The sequence below is a fragment of the Eumetopias jubatus genome, unplaced genomic scaffold, assembly GCF_037043125.1.
Source record: "Eumetopias jubatus isolate StellerSeaLion01/CBP00866 unplaced genomic scaffold, mEumJub1_p1.0 scaffold_3, whole genome shotgun sequence".
NCBI classification, from domain to species: Eukaryota; Metazoa; Chordata; class Mammalia; order Carnivora; family Otariidae; genus Eumetopias; species Eumetopias jubatus.
This window is the reverse complement of record NW_028274809.1, coordinates 6,139,841-6,163,109: the sequence shown is the minus strand read 5'-3', so window position 1 is coordinate 6,163,109 and position 23,269 is coordinate 6,139,841. Positions and strand designations below refer to the sequence as shown.

The following is a 23,269-nucleotide window of genomic DNA, read 5'->3' as shown; positions in this document are numbered from 1 at the left end:
TCTTGAGGATGAACATTTGACTCAGCAGCTTCATTTATTCGGAGTTCCCATTAAGCCTTGTCAGTCAGCCCCAGCAGCAACCCAGGCAAGTGCCAAGCCCAGCAGCTCAGGCTGGAGATGATAAAGATGGCCTTTTTTTTCCCAGTTTATTGTATATCCATTTAAGAAATTTCTGAGGCGTGGAGACCACTTTTGTTTAGCACAGGTTAAGAATAAAGCACTTCGGCTCGGTGGCCTATCTGTAAGAAGACAGTTCAGAGGATCAAAGGGCAGGCTGTATATCAGTCATGAATTTGGTGTCTGCCCCTGGTGATCGTAAGAGTGGAAAAAACAGAACAGTTCTTTTTGCTTTGGTTTGTTTCTGTGTAGGAGGAAAGAGACATCGGCACATGAAAATTATTTTTTCAGGTGAGATTTTCTGTTGGTCAAAGTAGTTAAGATTGGCTTCATTTTTTCCCGTGTCCAAAGCGGTATCTTCTTTCCTCAACTTCTGAGAATGTATTCTGTCTTCTGCCACGTGGAGGCAAAACATCAGGGCTCCGACCAGTGGCTACAGATCCTGACCATCGGCGCCAAGATGGCTGGGGTTACCCACTGGCTCACCAATTGGAATCAGAGCCAAGCTCAGTAATAAGAGTTTCCTCGGGTTAGATTGTCTTTGCTCTGTCGTCGGGGTGAATATGTTGGGGATGACGTTTGTTTCAGACAATGACACAGGTTTGGGACAGGGATATATATTTGAGACAATTCTCTTACATCTGTTCGGTGTCCAACATCCTCTGAGTTTTCAGTGGCATCACCTCCAGCTTGTCCTCATAAGACATGCCCCCACCCCAGGATGGTCCTCCAAAAACGTGGTCAAATCATACTCCTCATGGTACAGGATCACCCAGGTGCTGTAGTGGCTGTGCTTCTGAATCTCTCCCAGGGGGGAGCACTTCACAGCCTTGTATGAGCGCTTGGCCATGCTGGTGTGGAGCGAGCCTCCAAGGCCCTGCAGATACCAGAGCATCTCAGGGCACTCAGCCCAGGACATTCCCCACATGCCCTGGCCTCTAGCTGGGGCCCTGATCCTGTTTCTCTGGCCCTGAAATGATGACAGCAGAGTGGACTATGGAAGGGTCTATACCGTGAACATCATTGTTGATGCCACGCCACCCAAGTTCAAGACCTATGCCCTCTGCTTCCTGTCTTTTCTGCCTGATGTCCCAGCACGGTGATTCTAGCCCCCCCCTCTCGTTCTCAAGGGTACAGGATTTGGCAAGATTCAGTTGGATCTCAGAACTGAAGCACTTAGCACCATGCCTGGAGCACAGAGAAGGTCCCATTGTTTCCCATCCTCATGGCTCCTTCTTCAACAGTGTCTCCTTCACAGAACAAACAGAGGAGAGCTTGAGCATCTCCCCTGGGGGAACGGGGGCTACTGCCCTTTCCTCTGTGTGCTGTTGTGAAGCACTTTCATTACTCCCCGCATAAATCCTAAGGAAGGGACTCTTGCTGCTTCTGTGCTCAGAAGTAAGTGGTTGGGAGAGGGATGGATTGATTGGAGTGTGAGAAGGTGGGACTGGGAGGCAGGGTGGCTAGGGATCTTGAGTGGAGCGGGGAGGCAAGCAGGTCAAAGGACACACATGGCCTCTTGCCCAGTTTTGTTGGAAGTGCCACTGGCAACGGGTATAAGAAGAACAGATAGCCACCGTGGACAACCACTGTTGTGATGGAGGAGCTTGTATCTATTGGTGCCCAGTCCCCAGACAAGAGGTAGGACCTGGGAGGGACAGCAGGTGACTTCTGTCTCCGCGCCCCGCCCCCCCCAGGCACGCTCAGTGAAGTTCCTTGTGGGGTGGCAGGGAGGTCAGGAACCTCGAGTGCATTTTGTCCCAGGGAGCTCCCCTCTCAGGCTGCCGACTGGTCCAGGGCTTTATGGATGTTGGGAAGCATACCCTTGTCACTGGGCTGATAATTCAAGGACACAGATGCATTCTTGTTTCTGAAGGAGCTGGGTTTGGTTTGAAAAGAAATAACAAATCAAGAAATGGGACTTAGGGGCACCTGGTGGCTCATTTGTTTGAGCATCCAACCCTTGGTTTCAGCTCAGGCCATGATCTCAGGGTCCTGGGATGGAGCCCCACGTGGGGCTACACGGTCGGTGGGGAGTCTGCTTGAGATTCTCTCCCTCTCCCTCTGCCCCTCCCCCTGCTTGTGCTCTTCCTCTCTCTCTCTCTTTCTGTCAAATAAATAAATCTTTAAAAAATAGGATTTATATTCTATTAATAAGGTTAGTCATTGTCTGCCTGGGTAGTAGGTCATGTGAGAGAAAAACACATAATCAGGGCCTGTTGTGGGGGTCCAGACTCCCACATCGATTACCAATCAGTACTGACAGAGCTCTCACAGGTGGAACCACAGCTCAAAGGGAGAGAAGAGTTTGAATGCATTTCGAAATGATCTGTAGTTAATAACAATAGCATTCGAGAGAAAGACAGAAGTTGAGTGACATAAAGATTAGGAAATTGGGGCAACACAAAAGGAAAAATGCTGCAAAACAAACACATATTTACAAGTCTGACTGAGCATCCAAATCAGATGTGTGGCAGAGACCCGATTTCTCTCTCCAAATGTGTGCATGTCTGCATCACTATGACAGCAGGATAAAAGCAGCACATCAAAGGGAGCTTAAGGTCATCATTATGCTCCCTAAGGGGAAGGACACACTTACTCCAGGGGGCGGAGGTGGGTTTTGTCTGCCGGCCCTCCAGGTCTGAGTCCCGGCACCCACCTTCCTGCAAACCCCTGACCTCTGGGGAGCTTGACTTCCTGATCCCAGCAAGGGTCATGAAGCCTGACTCTTGGGCTGGGTGTCTGGAACATGGCCCAACAGGGAGCTGGGGCAAACGGGGCTCCTAAATGCCAGTCCCTTCTTCTCTCTAGTTTTCTGTGTGGACGGAAAAGCTATGGGGCCAGGAACAGTTACAAAATCCAGACTCAAGATCTATGAATTTTAGGGGCACTGACTCTTGATTTCGGCTCAAGTTGTGATCTCAGGGTCAGGATTGAGCCCCAAATCGGGCTCTGCACTCAGCAGGGAGTCTGCTGGAGATTCTTCCCCTCCCTTCGCTCCGCCCCCCCATGTGATCTCTCTCTTTCTCAAATAAATAAATAAATCTTAAAAAAAAAAAAAGATCTATGACTTTTTAGGAAAAATTCTTAGGAATCTCCCGAGACGTATTTAGAAAACGAATTTTAAACACACATATTCCAAATATGTTTATTACTGAATATTTATTTGAAAATACAACTATGCTCTAAGCATAAAAGAAAAGCAGCCATATCTTTGATTCTAATTTATGGTTAATATTTTTCAATATTCAAGAAATCCTCCTTTTTGAAGTTTGTATTTCAATATTCTCCATATAATTGTTTTCTACTCTGATAAACAAGGTCAATGAGGAGTTATTTTTGCATGCATTTTGTTATTGTTCTGACCGCTATCTCTATAGAATTGAAAATTATTTGTGGTCTTGTCCTCATTCACTATAAAGATGCCCCTCACGTAGGTTCCAAGTTACACAGTGGGCAAGACCCTCCTACTTTAGGCTTGGCAGAAATTTTTGTTGCTGCCAATGAAGTGACTAATTCATAAATTTTGTTAAAGAGTCACTGTTTTATTCAACACCTTCCCAAAAGACACAGTGACAGCACCGAAGTACAGGGCCGCAACAATGACCTAATTTTCCCTTTGATATCCACCCCCTTGCTTTACTCATGTTTGTTACAATATCCAACTTTTCTTGAAACTGATTTGAAGAAGGGAGCCCTGAAAAGCCTTAGAACATAACCAATAGATGGGAGAAGGGTGTGCACATGTCGGGGAGAGATTCTGTATTGCAAAGTTGTCGTGTATCTTGCTTAACTCAGATGTAACTATAGCAACTACCTACAATTGAAGATCAGTGACGAGTGATGTCCCATGAAAATCAACTTTGCCTTAAGCCATTTTAATTAAAGCATAAATATTTTGAAGACAGAACAAGTTAGGTGTTTTTAAAGTAGAAATAGGAGTAAGGAGGAAAACATGGACGTGTGTGGATATGTGTGTGGATAGTTTCTTTAATTCTTCTGTTTTCTTTCCTGGGCCATAAAACTGGGAAAACTATTAACATAAAAGAAAAACATATTTGAAAAAGACACATTTGGTTACATTCACTTTTTAAATGCATTCTCTGGAGACATAATACATTTGTTCTTATTTCTATTCATGAACTCTATTACGCCGTGTACTTTGGAGAATGAGACAGAGTTCCCATTACTGCTGAGGGTTGGGTAGCGCACAGAGCCCGGGATGGGGGGGTCGTGGGGGGGGGTGGGATTGGGTCATGGACACGGGCAGCCTTCTGGCACGACAGCTGGGTCCCAGATCTACAGCACCATGTACTAGCTGCAAGTTTAGGCAAGCCTCCAAACTCTCTGAGCCTGGGTCTCCTCATCTATAAAAGGGTAATAATAATACCAGCTCCACAGGATTGTTGGCAGAATTAATGAGGATAATGAGTGAAAATCATGTGGCAAAGGATAAATAGTGACAAACGTCAGCTCTTATCGCTGTCACTTGAGGTCTCATTAACAAGGCAGAGAGTGATAGAAGGCGCAGGAACAGAAGTTTGGAGACACGAATCCTAAGTCTCACTCTTCCAGCTAGGAAAGCTCTTGCCCTATCTGGGGTTCAGCCCCCTCACCTACAACCTCAGGAGCTTGGACTTCACGACATTCAAGACTCATCCAATTCCCAAATCCTAGGCTTGTGACTCAGCCTTCCACCAAATACCTTCCAGATGCCATTGCTTCATTTACCCTCTGAAGGGCCCACCAAAGTGGGTGCTCATGAGTCTGCTTGTCGCAGGCGAGCACACCGGGCTCGCCAGGTGGGAGAGCAGGGCAGGTGGAGCTGGGTGCCGGCCCCATTACATCACACCCCTTCCTCATCCTCCTTTCAGTTCAGAGGTCTGTGGAGAGAGATTCGATTAAGGGAAACCCATCCATCATCCAGCTAAAGCCATGCCTCAGAGTTCGCATTGATTTCTGAATTCATACTTGATCGATGTGACCCTCCCTCTGGACTTTCCCGACCTACCCTGTTGTTCACACACTGGGAGTCCCAGTGTCCTTCCCAGCGTTTGGCAGTGTTAATTAGCGTGGAAATGACAGCCTGGACACTGACGTGTGGTTATGATCCCTACATGCTTCCCCTTGAGCTGTGTATGATGACCTCATGAATATATTTACCAGTATTTGTATGAGGGAATTCTGATTCACGTCAGTTTAAAAAAAAATCAATATACTATGTAGAAGAAAACACATTCCCACCTCACCCCACCCCCAGCATAACTGAGCATTTAAAGGATGTGGATGGTTCCATTTATTAGAGTCATATGGGGAAATGTATTGACTGATACATTTTTTTATTCTATTAAATAGATAATTCTGTTTTTAAAAGAGGAGGGCAATTTGTCTAACGAAACTTCTCTCCTTTAAATTCAACAATTCCACCTCTGTTGCTGGGGATGTGGAGTACTTGGGGAAAATGAAGGCAAATGATTGCCACGGAACTTACAGCACAGTAATGGGCAGGTGTCCCCATGGCCCGTGAGAGTCCCAGGTTTCGCCTGTCACCCCAGGCAACCCTAGGAACAATGGAGTGATCCAAGGGCTTGGAGGGAGGTGGCTGTCCGAGGTCTCATGGAAGTCTTTAGCAAGAAATATTTTTCATGAAGGCTGAGTAGAACTTGTAGGGGAAGAAATGAGGGAGTGGACTCTTGAGGCAGAGGTTCTAGCATACACACCAAACCTTTGAGTTTGGCCTTCATCTTGCGGCTGTGAGGGGGTCTGGTCTAGTGAGTTGGTAAGCCCGCAGGTTGGGTTCTTCTGGAAGCAGATGCTGAGACAGAGTTGGGAGGACAGGGTGAAGAGGTCTGTTGAGGAGTGACATCTGTGAACCGAAGAGAGGACGTAGAACTGGGTGAGGAAACTTTTTGTGGTACAGAACAGACCAGACCCCTGCTGCCCACAGGGGCTACCCACGAAAAGAGGCCCACGGCGACAGACATGACCAGTCATTGTCCGGGACCTCCCCAAGAAGAGTGAGACTGGACTCAGAAGCTGAGGTGCCCACTGAAGGAGCCAACAGGTGGAGGCCATTAGCAGCCCACCCTGTTCAGGTGAGGCTGAGCGGTGCACCTCCGTGTCTGCCACAGTAAGAGTCAAGGGCACCAGGAGTAACAGGTAATGTTTATTGGGTGCACGATATGCTCTCTTGCAAGCACGTTACCTTGATTATGTCATCCAACCCCCAGAGCAGGATGTAATGGAGGTACTATTATAATTAGTCCCATTTTCCAGATGAAGAATGGGAGCCCAGAAAGGTAACATTGACTCAGAGGCAGTATGGCAACTCCCATCTCTCGGTATCTAGAGCCACTTAGCAGTGACGCCAAACTATGAGCATCGTGAGCAGCCGAAGTAGGAAGCCTGGTCGGAGGGCTGTTCCGTAGCGTTCTGGGCCACAGCTCAGAGCAGTGGCAGGGGGTAAAGATGAAGGGAAGGCTTTGGAAAAGTCCTCCAAGAGAGAACTTGCACGGCACTGTCTATAAGTAGATGCAATGGGTAAAAAATATATATAACTAGGTGAGGTTGAGATGTCAGCCTATTTCGGTTTGATACCGCTTCTTTGATAAATTTTGGCAACATATAAATATAGTGGAAAGACATGGACCACATCCAGATTCCTAACTTTATTAGCTTAAAATCTGCTTGCAATATTATCTTATTTATTTAATTTGCTGAATAAGTAGTAGATTCACAAGTTTTGAAGAGCTAAAAGTATAAAAATGCACATGATAAAGATCTCCATCCTCGGTCTCCATCTGATTAGTCCTCACCATGCAGGACATCCAACGTACATCCAGCTCATCAATTTCCGATGCATTCTTCCAGAGCCTTTAATACATATGGAAGCAAAGACAAAGTGCATCCACCCTTTTTTGCACAAATTAAAAGCATTCTATATACACACAATTTTTCCAGATTAGGACATAAAATCCTGTCTTATACGTTTTCATGACAGCACAATATTTTTTAAAATTTTTTATTGTTATGTTAATCACCATACATTACATCATTAGTTTTGGATGTAGTGTTCCATGATTCATTGTTTGTGCATAACGCCCAGTGCTCCATGCAGAACGTGCCCTCTTTAATACCCATCACCAGGCTAACCCATCCCCCCACCCCCCTCCCCTCTAGAACCCTCAGTTTGTTTTTCAGAGTCCATCGTCTCTCATGGTTCGTCTCCCCCTCCGACTTACTCCCCTTCATTCTTCCCCTCCTGCTAACTTTTTCTTCTTTTTTTTTTCTTAACATATATTGCATTATTTGTTTCAGAGGTACAGGTCTGTGATTCAACAGTCTTGCACAATTCACAGCGCTCACCATAGCACATACCCTCCCCAATGTCTATCACCCAGCCACCCCGTCCCTCCCACCCCCGACCACTCCAGCAACACTCAGTTTGTTTCCTGAGATTAAGAATTCCTCATATCAGTGAGGCATGACAGCACAGTATTATGTGGAGTGGATGCTCCACATTTGATGTATCGTATCGAAGGGCATTTACTTATTTGTCACTATTAAGAACACTTCTTCTATGGGGAAAAAAACCATGTTATTCATCTTAAAAGTTTTAGTTTCTTTTATCTCTGTGGGTATATTCTCTTTTTTGAAATCCAAGGGCTGTCGGTTTTACTTTCTTTCTTTTTTCCCCTTGATCACACTTCCTGAAAGTTTCTATTTTACTTGTCTTTTCAAAGAACCTGATCTTGGCTCTATTTATTATGTCTACACATTTTATTTCTACCTTATCATGTTCCTTTATCACGATTAATACCTGATTTGGGGGGGGCTTATTTTTCTATAACTTCTTGAGTTGAATACTTAGTTAATTCTTTAATCTTTTTTCTCCAGTAATAAATGATGGTAGAGCTATGACTTTAAATTGACAACATACAGGTTTGATCTGAATTTTATTATCATTATTCTAATTCATTTGTAAATCTATTTTGACAATAATTGATTTGCTCTTTGACTCAAAACTATTTGAAAGAGTTCTCTCAGAATGTCCTAGTACTTAAATTTCATTTTTCATTTTTTATTTGCAGTCTGTTTCTAGATTTAATGCCTTTTGGTTAAATAATGTGACCTACGTAATTTCAACTTTGGAGTATGTAATCAAGTTTTCCTTTAGCCTATATATAACCAACTTTTGTAAATATTCCATGGTTATTTCAGGGAAAAAAAACCCTGTGTCTATTTGCAGGGTACAAAATTCAATATGTGCCTATTAAAATAAACATGTTAATTGTAACATGCAACCTCTTTCTTCCTTATTTTAATTCTTGTCTCCGTCTGGCAAATTCTGAGTTGGTGCCTCAATGTCTTCCATTATTATTGTCTTGATAATTCCTTTTAGCAATTCTAGGGATTTACACTTTGCACATTTCAGTGCAATGCTTTTTGTGCACAAACACGTTCATGACTTTACACATCCCAAAGCATTTTTATGGAGTAGAAAATAAGCACCCAAGAGCTGCATTAGTTCTTCTTCATTTATAGAGCAGGCTATGGAACCACTTTCCTGCCTCCTGTGGAATCTCTTTAACCACCAAATTTGGCCAAACCACGGAGTGCACAGAAATCCGTTTGCTCAGTAATTTTACTGATATTCTCAGAAACGCAGCCAGTATCTTTTCCCTGAATGTAATCCAGCCATTTAATAGAGCTCATTAGCTCTCCCAAGGTATGAGTTAACAATTTCTTAAATCATGGGGTCACCATAACAAAATGAGCAGGGATGAACTTGTACCCAGACACAAGTTTCTACTCCTGGCAAAACTTGCTCTATTTCATTCCAAAAACTTTACTGTAGAGATGAAAAACTTTACCACAGTTTATGGGATTTTCAAAGTGACATCAAGTTAAGCTATAATTCACATTTTGCCTTGCTAAATAAAGTTTACCTTATTGTAATAGGGAAGAAATTTAAACACATTTCCCAGTCCTGAGTTCACATGCATCCGTATTTGGGGGTTGATATCTCATGGAATTTGGAGAGGCAATATGAGGGATTTTTTCCCTCTTGACTTCTTTCTGGCAAAATCTTATTTTATATATATATATATATATATATATACACACACACCTTTGTGCACTTATGCTACCATTCCTTAACATTAATTCCTATTAGTGAAACTCTCACATCAAAGGATGAGAAACTTAAGATTTTAATATGCAATCTGATATTGATCTTTGTAAAGCTGGTCCCAATCCACACAATTTGGTGTGAAGCAATGCCTGTTTGCCCATTGCCCTCACCACACCAGATGGTATCAGTCTTGGATCTTTCCAACCTGGCAGAGTAAATGGTTCAACCCTGCAATTTGCGTATCTTTAGTCGCTAGCAAGTTTTACAGTTTTCCTAAATTTATTTTTCCAGTTTTATTGAGTTTATTTATTGTAATTGACATATAATATTGTCTAAGTTTAAGGTGTACAACGTAATGATTTGATATATGTATGTATTACAAAAGCTATCACCACAATAAAATCAGTTAACGTTCATCACCTCACACAGTTACAGTTGGTTTTCTTCTTGTGAGGAGAACCTTTAAGATCTACTCTCTTAGCAACCTGCAAACACACAACACAGCGTTGTTGATGACACTCAGCACATTGTACAACATCTACCTCAACTGAGAGGCCATTTGTATTTCTTCTGCTGGTTGCCTGTTCCTATTCATTGCCCATTTTTCTATTGGGTTATTTGTATTTTTCTTCTTTCTCTTTCAGAACTGTGTGGAGGGGTTTGCATCTTCTGCCATCTTGATGAGATTTTTAAAGCATTCTAGATTCAATCCTTTTACATGTCTGACCCAGCTGAGTCATTCTTATCAATCATGTCTCATATAAAAAGATGCCACAAAGCAGATCGCTGAAAATGGAACTCAGAGGTTCAGTGCTTGGGAACTGACTAAAAACCAGGCTGGGGTTCTGAAGTTCCACCCATGTCTTGTCCTGAATCTCCTGAAGTCTCACTGTACAACTTTGTCACCAGAGCTGCCATCAGATTTCTGCTACTGCACTACAGGGCTGCAAACAGTGCGACCAACTTCCATTTGTTTGACCCAGAAACACCCTGTCTCAGCCTGAACAACCCCTAACATCCTTTCCTCCACCAGCAAAGTCCTAACCTAACCTAGGTTAACTTGATGTAAAGTCCTGCCTCCTTAAATTCACAGAGTTCCAGTTTTCAAGCATCTCTATGTTCAGTCCAAGGGGAAAGTATGATTGTGCTTGGGTTTGTCTTGGGTTCAGACACCGGAGAGCAGTGCTGTGGATGGGGCCTGTCCTGAGGCAAGTCCGCCTCCTGTTTGGTATAATTTGCCACAAACCCTGGAGAGCTCTCATCGTCATCCCAGAGCCTTCCCTGCCAATTTCCCCCAGGGGCTGTGGTTGAGTGGATGGACGGATTGTGTTATTAGCCATCTCTGGTCCATGCCAACCGGCTGAACAGCTTCGAGGAGGAGCCAAGGGAATGCTGAGACACACAAGGTGTCCTGCTTCTTGGCCGCGGCACAAATCCAGCATTTCTCTGTCAGAACCACCGCCGCTCTTTGGCGAGCAGACATCTGCATCCTGGGGGGGGGGGGGCAAGTGGGCATGCCCTGTTAGGAAAGCCCAAAGGCCAATGCAGGTGCAAGGGGGCAGACCCTGGGGAGAACCTGAGCTCCAGCTGCAGGTGACCCACCCTGCTGCCCAGCCCAGCCCCGGTGTCAGGGACTCTCAGACCACCTCGGTGTTTTGCTTACAATCCAATATAACACCACATTTGTGAATTTAAATGATGCAAATTTGAAATAGCATAATATTTTGCAATCAATGCATTTTTGACAACTTTTTATTTTTTTATTTTATTTTTTTAAATTTTTTATTAACATATAATATATTATTTGTTTTAGGGGTACAGATCTGTGATTCAACAGTCTTACACAATTCACAGCCCTCACCATAGCACATACCCTCCCCAATGTCCATCACCCAGCCACCCCATCCCTCCCGCCCCCCACCACCTCAGCAACCTAAAATCAATGCATTTTAACTAGATGAGAAAGATAGGAAATAATTTGATTCCTTAAAGTCAAAACATAGGGAATCACATTATTTTAAGGCATTTTAAGGCTTGAAGACTTTGACATCCTGTTCCTGCCCTTGTCACCTGGTGGTGCTAAGTCCACAGGTAAGCTGGCCTGAATTAATTAATTAATGCCTGAATTCCTGGGGAACGAGGGAGGGGCGGAGCAGGAGTTCCTCTGGCATTATGCAAACCAGAAGGATCCCACAGCTTCAGGAATGCACGCTTTTCCCAAAGGCTTCCTTCCACTGAGTGTCGCTCTCCCTGCTACTGAGGCTTCATGCAATTCAACAAACTTCTTGAACAGTTAACTTTACACCAGGTGCTATGCTGGTTGCTGGAGAGGCAACAAAGAAATAGGACATAATTCCTTGAAGAACGTATGCTCTAAGGCCACGATCATCCCCTAAGTAGCCGCCAGCGTAATGTGATGAGCCTAAGCAGGAAGCCTGCTTGTGTGTGAGTGGTGGTTTACTCAGAGGGGCTGCCAAGGCGTCCTGGAGGACATAACCTGAGATGTGAAGGATCAGGAGGCATTAGACAGGTGAAAGATGGTGGGATGGAGGACAGCTGAGGGAAGAATTCAAGGCAGGTAATGGGTAGGTAATGGCAGAAGCAGGGGGACAGAGCAGCCAAAAGCGAAGTCTCAGCAGCTCCCTCGCCCTTCACTGGGCTCTCCTACCTTTGAGTTTGTCCACTGGGCTTTGCTGTATGTTCCGAGCCAAAGGGACTTTGTCCTTGCTCAATTGGAGATTCCCGAGGGACAAACCTCAAGTATGTGGCCCCAGACTTAATGAACTCATTGGCCAACGTAATTGAGAAGCCCCTGTCCTCAGAGACTCTGGAGGACAGTGGCCTCCTGTGACCGGCAAGCCCTTCAGTCATCCCGGAAAAGACAGACCCTGAAGTTCACAGCCCAGGGGTTTCTTGTCTCTGAACTGATGGGTCTCAGTGAAGCCCCGTCTCCACTCAGAGCATGCCAGAAAGGACCATTAGTCCCATCTCTGAGCGAATGTCCAGTTCTTAGCACTAGCAAAGCCATCCTTCCAGAAACCCATGCTGACCTCTGCTGTCCTTTTGGTTTTCTTTTTGCAAACTCAGTAAAGCAGGGATGTTTCCAGCTCCCATTTCACAGCAATTGTTTCCTTCCAAGGTCAGAATATTTTTTAAAAGCCTTCAGCCCTGTCTTGCCTATTACATGTAGGTTCATTTTGAGAAAACATTCTTAGAAGCACAAATTGTTCAGTGTTTGCCCTGATTCCGGCCTGTGAGTTTTTATTTAAATTTTTAAAAAGATTTCATATTTATTTGACAGAGAGAGAGAGAGAGAGTACAAGCAGGGGGAGTGGGAGAGGGAGAAGCAGGCTTCCCGCTGAGCAGGGAGCCCGATGCGGGGCTCGGTCCCAGGACCCCGGGATCATGACCTGAGCTGAAGGCAGTCACTCAACCGACTAAGCTACCCAGGCGCCCCATGCCTGTGTCCCTTGAGACAGCTGTTGCACTTGATCCAACAGTGAGCCCCGAGTGTGAGTTTCACCTGCTTGCCCTGAGATCCATGATTCGTGGATTTCCTTGACTGCAAAATCAAGATGGCATTATGTCTCGAGTTGTTTTGAGAATTAAATTCAGGACAGCATAAGAAAAACACATAGCAGGGTACTTGGCACATAGCATTGTACTTGGCTGAGATGATTATAAATATTATCATATCTTTAAAAATCATAAACATTTATTGCATTTTTTTATATGATGTAGAGATTTTTTTTTTTTTTTTTTGACCAGGATTTGAAGAGTCATTAAATTCTGGTCGCTACGGAACTCAGTTTTCTCTCTATGAGAAGTTCAATTTGGTCATCTTAATGTTACCAGTCAGTGTTAACATTCTTTAAATGAAAACTACTGGGAATTCTCTCTCACATTTGTATTCGAGGTTCGTGTCTGGCCCTGAGTGTTCATTGCGCATGACCAGCAGACTCCATTGGTTCCCGGCCACACTTAACACGATGGCCAACCCCACCCTGTCATGCCCCGGCACACAGCAGCTGCCCCTGGCCATCATTTTCCTCCTTAGAGAAGCACATCGATGCTTTCAGATCCGTAAAACAAAACCACCACCTATTTGTTTTGGAGTTTTAGGGATGTAATTCCCTTGAGCCTCTCTGAAATAAACAGGACAGTTTGGATCTCGTGGACACACAAAGGAAAGAAGGGAGAAGAGCCATGCGCTGGGGAGGGCCATGTGCTGGAAAAGGGAGGATTTGGTTGGGCTGTTTCTACACCACTGCGCTCGGTCAAGATGCTATCTATCCATGTGATGCCACGGCTGACTCTGAGTTAACCAGGATTCTTCCTTCCCTGCACAACAGCCTTGAGCCCTTCCTTCCCAGCATGGCACACCCTCTCTGCTTTATCTGACTCCCCCGAAGCTGGTCATCCCAGGGTGGTTCCTGGGCAGACACTGGACATCAGCTGGGCCAGATTTTCACCTGGGGAATTTAAAGGGAAACTCAGTGTGGCGGGTCAGGGAATGTCGGGCAAGGCACCTTGGAAAGCCGGAAGGGGAGCCCACACTCCACCAGGTAGGCCAGGGAGGCGAAGGAGACCAGTCGGCAAAGAGAAAGGCAGGGCCCTAGAGGGGACAGGGAAGAGCAGAGGAGACAGTCCTACAGCTTCCTAGTCCTACACCACCTCGCTCTGCTCTTGACCGATATCCCGTAGCCCACGTTCTCTTAATCCATCCAAATGTCACTTCTGCTGTTTGTAACCAAAGAATCTCGCATTTTCCCACAATCTACCTTCATTTTATGTCTGTTGCTTAGAATTTAAGAATCTGAGCAAGGACAATCTGCTAGTTCCACATGATTTGCAGGCTCAAATCTCAATGGAGGTTTTTTTAGATGGCACTTGGGTGATAAGGAATATCTGAGGTTGTGACAAAGAGGTCGGGTTTAGCAAATTCCGTTTCCACAAAGAATATAACACAGCAAAGCACTTCAAACTCATCATTCCTCATTTCCCTCTCACACAAAATTACAGATACCTGATGCTTAGGAAATGATCATTATGAAAGAAAAATGGGTATTTCGGGTGGCACTGCCCCCTGGCAAATGCAACGAAATAAACCAAGCAAACCCTGCTTTGTCATGTGAGTGAAGCAGTTCTAATTACCCACAACTAGACGCGCAGTGCCGAGTGTTCTAGGGTGATCTGATTTCAAATACCCTATGGCACAGACCCAAAGCTGAGCCTGGGGTCGGGGAGGCTGTCAGGGGAGGACGGGAGGAAGTACAGTGTGGGTGTGCTTGAGGCCCCCCAAAGAGACCCCACCTACCCTCCCCCCTGGGGATTTGGAGAAGCAACAGGCCTACAGAGCTTCTTCTGTTGTTTGCCTGACTTTTGTTTGTTTGTTTTTTACTTGTACCCAAGGCACAAACAAGAACACAAGAATGTAAATGTTTAATCATTACCTAAGTCATTCTTACGCTATGTCATTTTCTGCGGAATGTGCACCTTATTTTAAAACAACAATGAAGGGGGGGAATCGGAGGGGGAGACGAACTATGAGAGACAATGGACTCTGAGGAACAAACTGAGGGTTTCAGAGGGGAGGGGGTGGGGAGATGGGTTAGTCCAGTGATGGGTATTAAGGAGGGCATGTACTGCATGGAGCACTGAGTGTTATATGCAAAGAATAAATCGTGGAACACTACATCAAAAACTAATGACGTATTGGATGGTGACTAACATAACATAATAAAATTAAATTAAAAAAAAAAAAAAACAATGAAACCAGGCCATGGAAGTACAATCATTCCCTCCTCTTATGGCTCTTCTTGCCATCCATGGTCTAGGTCAGGGTCCCGGTGGGGAGAGCAGCCAGGCGTCTCCTCTAGGAGGCCAGCTTGAGGTCAAATGCCAGGCAGCAGGAGCCCAGCACAGGCAGACTGTGTGGTACAGAGGATGCTTGCTGTCCTCGATGGAGATCATCTTTGCTCACGACACCAGCTTTTCAGGATGTGCTGATGCGGGTCCGGGAAAACTAATAAAGAGCGGCATTCTGTGTCCAGCGGCATTACTAGGCACTCTGAAACATGAGGCTGCTCCCAGTTCAGCCTGGTAGCAGCCCTTCTAACGCTGCCCTTCTAACAGCATTAGTGGGAGGCAAAGATGGAAGGAAAGGAGAAATGCAAAGAAGAAGGGGGAAGACAGAAGACTAGAATGGGGAGAAGGGCAGGTGAGAAGACAGGGGTGCAGAGAGGAGGCATGCATTCTCAGCACGCTCAGGAGGTCCCAGCTCTCCCGGGAGCCTGGAGGGCAAAACCAATTTCTCTCCCTCCTTCCCTCCTTCCCTCCTTCCTTCTTTTCCATCTTTCATTTCTTCCCTATGTCTTCCCTTCCCCACTTTCTTCCTCCCTCCATCTCCCCCTCCTCTCTCCCTTTCCCTTCCTCCTTCCCTCCGTCTGCCATCCATCCTTCCTTCCAATTTTTCTTTCTTCAGAGCCTCAAGGGAAAGTTGGTAATTCTACATCCTTAAGGAATTATGACAAGGTTTAGAGCTCTTGGAATGTGCAATGTCTCAGAAGCACAAAGAATTTATTATCTATTTTCCAAACAAAGCAATAATTAGATCACTCCAGATAACTAATATCATGTTTTCAGAAGCCCTGAGTAGATGATAAGCTAATATTTGTACAGTTGACCTTAAAAATGTGACAGCTAAGAAGCTCTTGGAGAGATGCCCGGAAAGGCACCAATTATTACAGGATTTAGCAATGCCGTGTGAAAAGGAACTTTTCACTATTCTTTGAAAAATATGTCTCCAGTTTCGTAAACCACTATGCTGGGGTAACTGTGGGATTATTCTTTGACAGTATAATTACATTTTAATTGTATAACAATTATGTGTTCAGTAGTAACGAAGGGGGGACCCAGTAGCCAATTGGCTGCCACCGCTCTGAAATGTAGGCTCTGTGGTTCATATAGGAGAAGAGGTGGCCATCTGCATCTTCTAGTTGTGTTCCGGCTTTTACAAAGATGGTGAGGACTCTCTCCAAGTCATTTGGGCACTCACGGTGCCCAAAGAAACAGCCACTGTCTGTCAAAAACCCAGCTTGAGGCTGTTTTACAAAATGTTCTAAGATATATTTAGGAAAATATTCCCTGTTGTGCAATCAGCTCCCATGGGACAATGAAGTCTACAGAGAAAAAAGGGAGCATTTTGCAGGGGGCTGGGATGGGTGCAGAAGCCTCATCCAAGATCCTCCTTGGACAGTCCCATTTGGAACTGGTCTCCTTTCTTTCTGCTCTAAATGTGAAGCAATTCAGGCTAGAAAGCACAACTAGCACTAATGAGCAGTGAAGTGGCCCTGAATCCCAAAAATCTGTGTATTATTTTCTCCCCCCTCCTTTTTTTTTACTACCCATCCCTCACGTCTCTCACTTACAGATCTGCTGTCTGAGCTCGGAGGACAGGAAAACAACAAATCTCCTTCACTGTAAACTATTTTCCCAAACCCCAGCTTTCTAAAACACTACACGTTTTGTCTCCATTATAATTTTTAACCCTTTAAGTGATGCACATTGTGTCTAAAAGGGTAGTTGTGACATTTGGACAAACTGGCAGCTACTTGGAAAACTGGATTCCGTTTTAAAATGGATCTGAGTAGTACTATTACAAATTAAATATTCATCGATCTATATTCGTGAAGGGTAGAGAAGTAAGTCATTCTGGACTTGAAGGCAAGACCAAATAAACTCAATCAGTTGCAGAGAATGCAGTGTCTGCGTTCACAACCCTCTCTCTGTGTCTTTCACTCTCTCTCTCATTTCTGGATCATTTGAAAGTTGAAGACCCTATGTCCCCCTAAATGTTTCAGATCACACCGGGTGATATATTTTAAAGACACTCATCAAGTGTTCTTCAATTTTGTCAGGGAATTAAATAGTTGTCATTTCTTTTTGGTTCCCACACTCCAAAACCCGCATCTGCCTTTCAGGAGAGCTGCACCTTGAGAATCTCGGTAGCAAGCAGACCCAGAAGGGCCAGCTCCTTCCTTTCCCAGCATCCCTTGCATCCTCTCTTTCCCAGCATCCCTTGCAGTAGGGCATGGTCATGTGACCAGGCTCCACCAATCGGGCATGTATCTCATCCATGGACTTGGGAGTTGGTGACACAGGAAGCAGTGATGTGGACCCTTGTTGTGGCAATGGGCGTCAGCTGCGTCGAGGGCCCAGGTCGCCATGGCCACCCCAGTGTGGGGGTCCTTGTCAGCCCACGTGGTGTGCCGGCAATGGCTGTGGTCCCGGAGGAGTCCAGCTTCCCTGCAGCCTGTTTTAAGACCAGTCCTGGGGGCTGCCCCCTTCCCTGTCCCTGAACTCTTCTTCCCCGCAGCCAGCCAGAGCTCCCCCAGTTGCCCTGGCCCTGCGCCTGCAGAGGATTTTTCACGTTCACCATGCTCAGAGCAACACGGGGTCATATATGCCCCTGATGCTGGCCTTGGTGTCTGTGTCTCCAGAAGGGTGCCGGTGGGGACAGTCCTCCCAGGATAGACGTGGAAAGAAGAGATGACACCATGGCTCGTGCGGAGCAAGGCTTAGTGGCCGAGGCTCCTGTTCTTAGGATGTCCCTACCGTTTACTATACACAGTAGCCTCTCAAACATCTAACGTTGTTTGGAGAGAAACAGTATTTTATCCTGTAACATGACTGCCTTTTACAAAGGTAGTTTTCAAGATTTTGCAATCTTCATGGACCTCCCCCAAAAGTCTGCTCATGTTCTCCCCGTGTCTGTGGGACCCGGTGAAGAGCACCTTCTGCAAAGAGTTAACCAGATCTGTAGAGGCTAACCGCAACCAGACATATCTTAAATCGTCCCTCCATCTGTCCCTCCCCAGGGAGGAAAACAGCATTTTTTTAAATTTATTTTTTATTTTATTTTATTATGATTTTTTTTATTTAATTTTTTTGCATGGCTGTTAAATGTGCCCATCGTGAGAATGAAGCTCTGAGGGGTTATGTGACCTGCAGGTTTTAAGTAGCAGAACCAGAGCTGATCCTGGATCCTGGGCCTCCCTGGTTTGGAACTTGGTGCCATTTAGCAAACAATTCAGACATTTTCAGACATTGTGTGTAGGAGTTGTGGGGGGTGGGGATGTGGGTTCAGGGGCAGGGTGCTTCCTCATGCACAGAGAATGGGATCATAAACTGGTGCTTTTTTATGAAAAGTGATTAGGTAATATGCTATGAGAGCCTTGAGAATATTCCCAATCCGCTTCCAGGAATCTGTCAAGGGGACTCAGTCAGAGATACAATAAAAGCGTCAAACTCAAGGTTGTTTATTTCAGCTTTATCTATAAAAGCAGAAATTGGAAACATAAATAAGTCAAAGGGTGGGAATGATTGAGAAATGATCATTCATCCCTTTATGCAGTCATCAAAATCTGTTTTCAATGGCACATGAAATTACTCATGAGGTAATGTTAAGTGGAAAAAACAGACATAAAACTATATTCAGCATATCATTTATGTATGTTCATATTTAATATATTTAATACATATTTATAATTATATACCTATATGTCACTAAAACAAAAATGTTAAAATGATTCTATCTGGCTAGAAGGATCATTGGTGGTTTATAGTATTTTCCAGAATCTCTACAATGAGATTTTGTAAGAGAATCTACAAAAATCTGTAGGGTTCGTTTTATTTTATGCATTTATTTTTACTTATTTTCCCCAGTTTTACTGAGATATATTTGACATATAACATTGTATAAGCATCGAGTGTATAATGTGATTTGATACACATACACATATTTAAAAATGATTACCACATAAGTTTAGTTAACACATACATCACCTCATATAATTTTTTGTTTTTTTGGTCGTGAGAACATTTAAGAACTACTCTCGTGGCAACTTTCAAGTACGTATCCAGTGTTGTTCAGTGCAATCACCATGCTGCACATTTGATCCCAGAACTTATTCACCTTCTAACTGGAAATTTATACCCTTTGACCAGCATCTCCTAATCCCCACCCCATCCCCAGCCCTGGCAATCTGCATTCTGCTGTTTTAGTGCACATTTATGTATTAAAATAAAAATGTGTATACCCATGAATCTAGATCCCCATATTAAAAAGAAAACGTTCTAATAAGATTAGATTAAAAGCAAAACAAACAAACAAAAAAACCTAACAGACCCACAACAAAATGACCAGAGGTGATGGGAAAGAGACAGCAGGAAGGCAAAGGTAGGCAGACATCTAATATTGACATAAGACAAAGCGGAGACCTATTAAGAAAGTGCATTCTGAAAAACCTCGTCATTTTTTTTTAATTTTTTATTGTTATGTTAATCACCATATATTACATCATTAGTTTTTGATTCGTCATTTTTTTTTAAAAGATTATATTTATTTTAGAGAGGGAGCTCGTGGGGCGCCTGGGTGGCTCAGTCAGTTAAGCGGCTGCCTTCAGCTCTCAGGTCATGATCCCGGGGTCCTGGGATCGAGCCCTGCATCAGGCTCCCTGCTCAGCGAGGAGCCTGCTTCTCCCTCTCGCTCTGCCTGCTGCTCCCCCTGCTTGTGCTCTCTCTCTCTCTCTCTGTGTGTGTGTTAAATAAATAAATAAATAAATAAAACCTTTAAAAGTATAGATAAATAAAAATAAATTTAAAAAAGAGAGGGAGCTCATGCGTGGGGTTGGGGGGAGGATGTGCAGAAGGAGGGGGGAGAGAGAGAGAGGATCTCAAGCTGACTCCCCACTGAGCACGGAGCCTGAGGCAGGGCTCGATCTCACGACCCTGAGATCATGACCTGAGCCAAAATCAAACACCATCAGCAACCTCATGGAGTAGCTGTGGAATGGGATGAGCTGTGTGTGAAAACACTCATGCAATAATGTGCCTAAGTAGTTGCTCAATAAATTTCCTTTTCATTTCATGTTGCTGAACAGCATGGCAACAAAATATGCAAAGGAAAATTTATTAGACATTCAAGGGAAGTAGACAGAAATGTAACTATCAGATGAGATAGTAACTCACTGTTATCCAAACTCAGACAATAGTGACCACCTCAAATTGTTGTCTGGGGGATCAAGAGAGATATTGAAGGGTTCTGTAAACCGTAACACAGCGTATGCAAAATAATATTTATGGGAAGTGATTACATTTTTTTCCAAGGTCATAAAGAAATTCTCAATAAATTTTAAAGAAATCCTTGCAATCCATGTTTATGACCCCAATATAATATCTAGTATTAGCCATTTATATTTAAACCAGAGAAACTCCATCCCCACCAACATTTTTAAGTGCTCTCCTGAATAATACTTATATATAATAAATGAAATAAAGAATGTAATAGTAACTGATTTGAAAAATAAAACACTATATATTGAAATCAAATTATAAATTATAATAATAAATCAAACCACGCCTTAAAAGAGATAATTTAGTATTAGATTTTGAATGCAGGATTAGTTCATGAGCTCTGATGTAATTTGAAAAACATCACAAAACAGACATTGGAAAGGTTTGGTAATAGGGGCGCCTGGGTGGTTTGACTTGGTTGGTTGAGCAGCTGACTCTTGGTCTCGGCTCAGGTCATGATCTCAGGGTCCTGGGATCGAGTCCCACATCGGGCTCCTTGCTCAGCGGGGAGCCTGCTTCTCCCTCTGCCTGCAGCTCCCCCTGCTTGTGTGCACACACTCTCTCTCACTCACTCTCTCTCGCCTATGCTCGCTCTCTCTAGCAAATAAATAAATAAAATCTTTTTTTAAAAAAAGGGTTTGGTAATAAAAAAAGTTTAAATCATATAAATGAGGGCACGCTGAGGTACTACATCCAGACTCCATAAAGAGCTCATGGAAATGGAATAAAAAAAAAATTAAAGGTCCAGCAGGTAAGTAGACAAAGGGTTTTAACCCACAGTGCATCCTTCATTATGAACTTGTGTATAATAGATGGAAAGATAGCCAAGAACATGTAATTAAATACCAGTCTAGTTTTCCTATATGCTGGACATGTTCTGAGCAGTGACCTATTAACTCATTTCACATGCCACCACCCTGTATGGTAGACAGTGTTGTTCTCATTTTATGGATGGAGAAAGGACTCCCAGGGAAGTGGAATGGCTCACCCACAGGCCCTCTACCAGGATATGGCAAAGCCAAGATTCGAGCCTAGGGTGTATTCTCTCTTGGTCACTACCCCACCAAGGTCAAGGGAACAGAAGGTGTGTGAGGGAAGGTGTGGACACAGCACGATTTATCATGGTGAGCACCCAGCCATGTGGCAATGCGACCTAACATATCCACTGAAGAACTGACACTGTCATTAAATTTGTAATTAAACCAACTCTGATCAACTCGGAAGATAGGGTAAGTAAAAAGAACGTCAATTGCAGGCACACGAATGTTTGCAGTGATGGGAAACACATGTGCACGTAGACTAGCACGGGAAGGGGACCCGGAAGGCGAGAACAGCTGGCATGGCTGTAAATTGTCACAGTGTCAGGGGACGGCATTAGTCTTGCCCCAGATACAGCACCCTGGCTCCTGGTGGGGCTAACTGGGGCCATAGCAGGCCCCTGCCCTTCCACTCCTGGTGGGTCCCCATGCCTCGTCCTTCAGTGTCTTCAACTCCTTTGGGGGGACTTTCCTGGCGTCCCACCCAACCTGGCTTCGGGAGTCCTGGCTGGTCGCTGCAGCCTGCTTCTCCCCACTTGGCGAGGCTGCCACCTGTCCCTGCCTGCAGCCCCTGGACCCTAGAGGGTACGGCCAGATAGCCCCCTCTCCCGCTACCAAGCCTGGCCTGGGGTATATCTGTTGAAGAACTCAGACATCTAGTACTACAGAGGAAGTTCTAATAGCTTCATCACATTGATCAGAAAATGCAAACTTTCCCTCTGAGGACACTGTAAATTTTGACCCAGAATTTCCTATTTTAAGTTAGGCATTCTGGAACACCGTGCATCGGAGGAGCATGAGGTAATCTTTCAAACTGAAAAGGGAACGTGGGACGATATCTGCAATTCAGCTGAGATGTCAGATAATTAATTTTTCATTCTCATTCCAAGAATTCCACTGTAATAACAATTCTTTTAAAACTTGGACATTTTTCTAGAGAGTAAATTTCACCGTAAAAAGACTTTGATGAGAATTTGCATGATCCTTACCATGGGCCTTCATTTGTTCCATTTACCTATGCAGCGCAGAGCTGCTGTGGTGGTGATTTTGCCCGTAGTTGTCCAACTAACAAAGTCCAAAGAGCCGAGATGCCCTTCAACAGACGAATGGATAAAGAAGATATGGTCCATAGATACACTGGAATATGACTCAGCCATCAGAAAGGATGAATTACCCAACTTTTACATCAACATGGATGGGACTGGAGGAGATTATGCTAAGTGAAATAAGTCAAGCAGAGAAAGTCAATTATCATATGGTTTCACTTATTTGTGGAACATAAGGAATTGCATGGAGGACATTAGAAGGAAGGGAAAAATGAAGGGAGAGAAATCGGAGGGAGAGATGAACCATGAGAGACGATGGACTCTGAGAAACAAACTGAGGGTTCTAGAGGGGAGGGGTGCGGGAGGATGGGTTAGCCCGGCGATGGGTATTAAGGAGAGCACGTACTGCATGGAGCACTGGGTGTTATATGAAAACAATGAATCGTGGATCACTACATCAAAAACTCATGATGTATTGTATGGTGACCAACATAACATAATAAAATAAAATTAAATTAAATTAAAAAAATAAAAATATGGGTACATAGGAATAGCTAGGAAAAGAAAAAAAAAAGTCCACATCTTGAGGATGCACCAAACAAACACCCAGGAAAAGCATTTAAAAGTGTTAAGGCAATACCAAGATTGCTCCAGCTTTTTGGCCATAGCAACGAAATCAGTGGTGGCTCACATTTGCACGGCACAGTGTCATTTTCAAAGCTCTGAAGGTATCAGCTTGCTTTCTCGTCCCTCCCTGCGAAGTTTCTGGGGACTGCGTGGGCTTTATTTGATGGGCCCTA

The 23,269-nt window shown here is 44.3% G+C and overlaps 1 pseudogene; it reads right to left on the bottom strand.

The window, feature by feature from the left end:
* Positions 1 to 531: 531 nt before the first annotated feature.
* On the bottom strand, positions 532 to 967 carry LOC148164652 (cytochrome b5 pseudogene; annotated as a pseudogene).
* Positions 968 to 23,269: the final 22,302 nt, after the last annotated feature.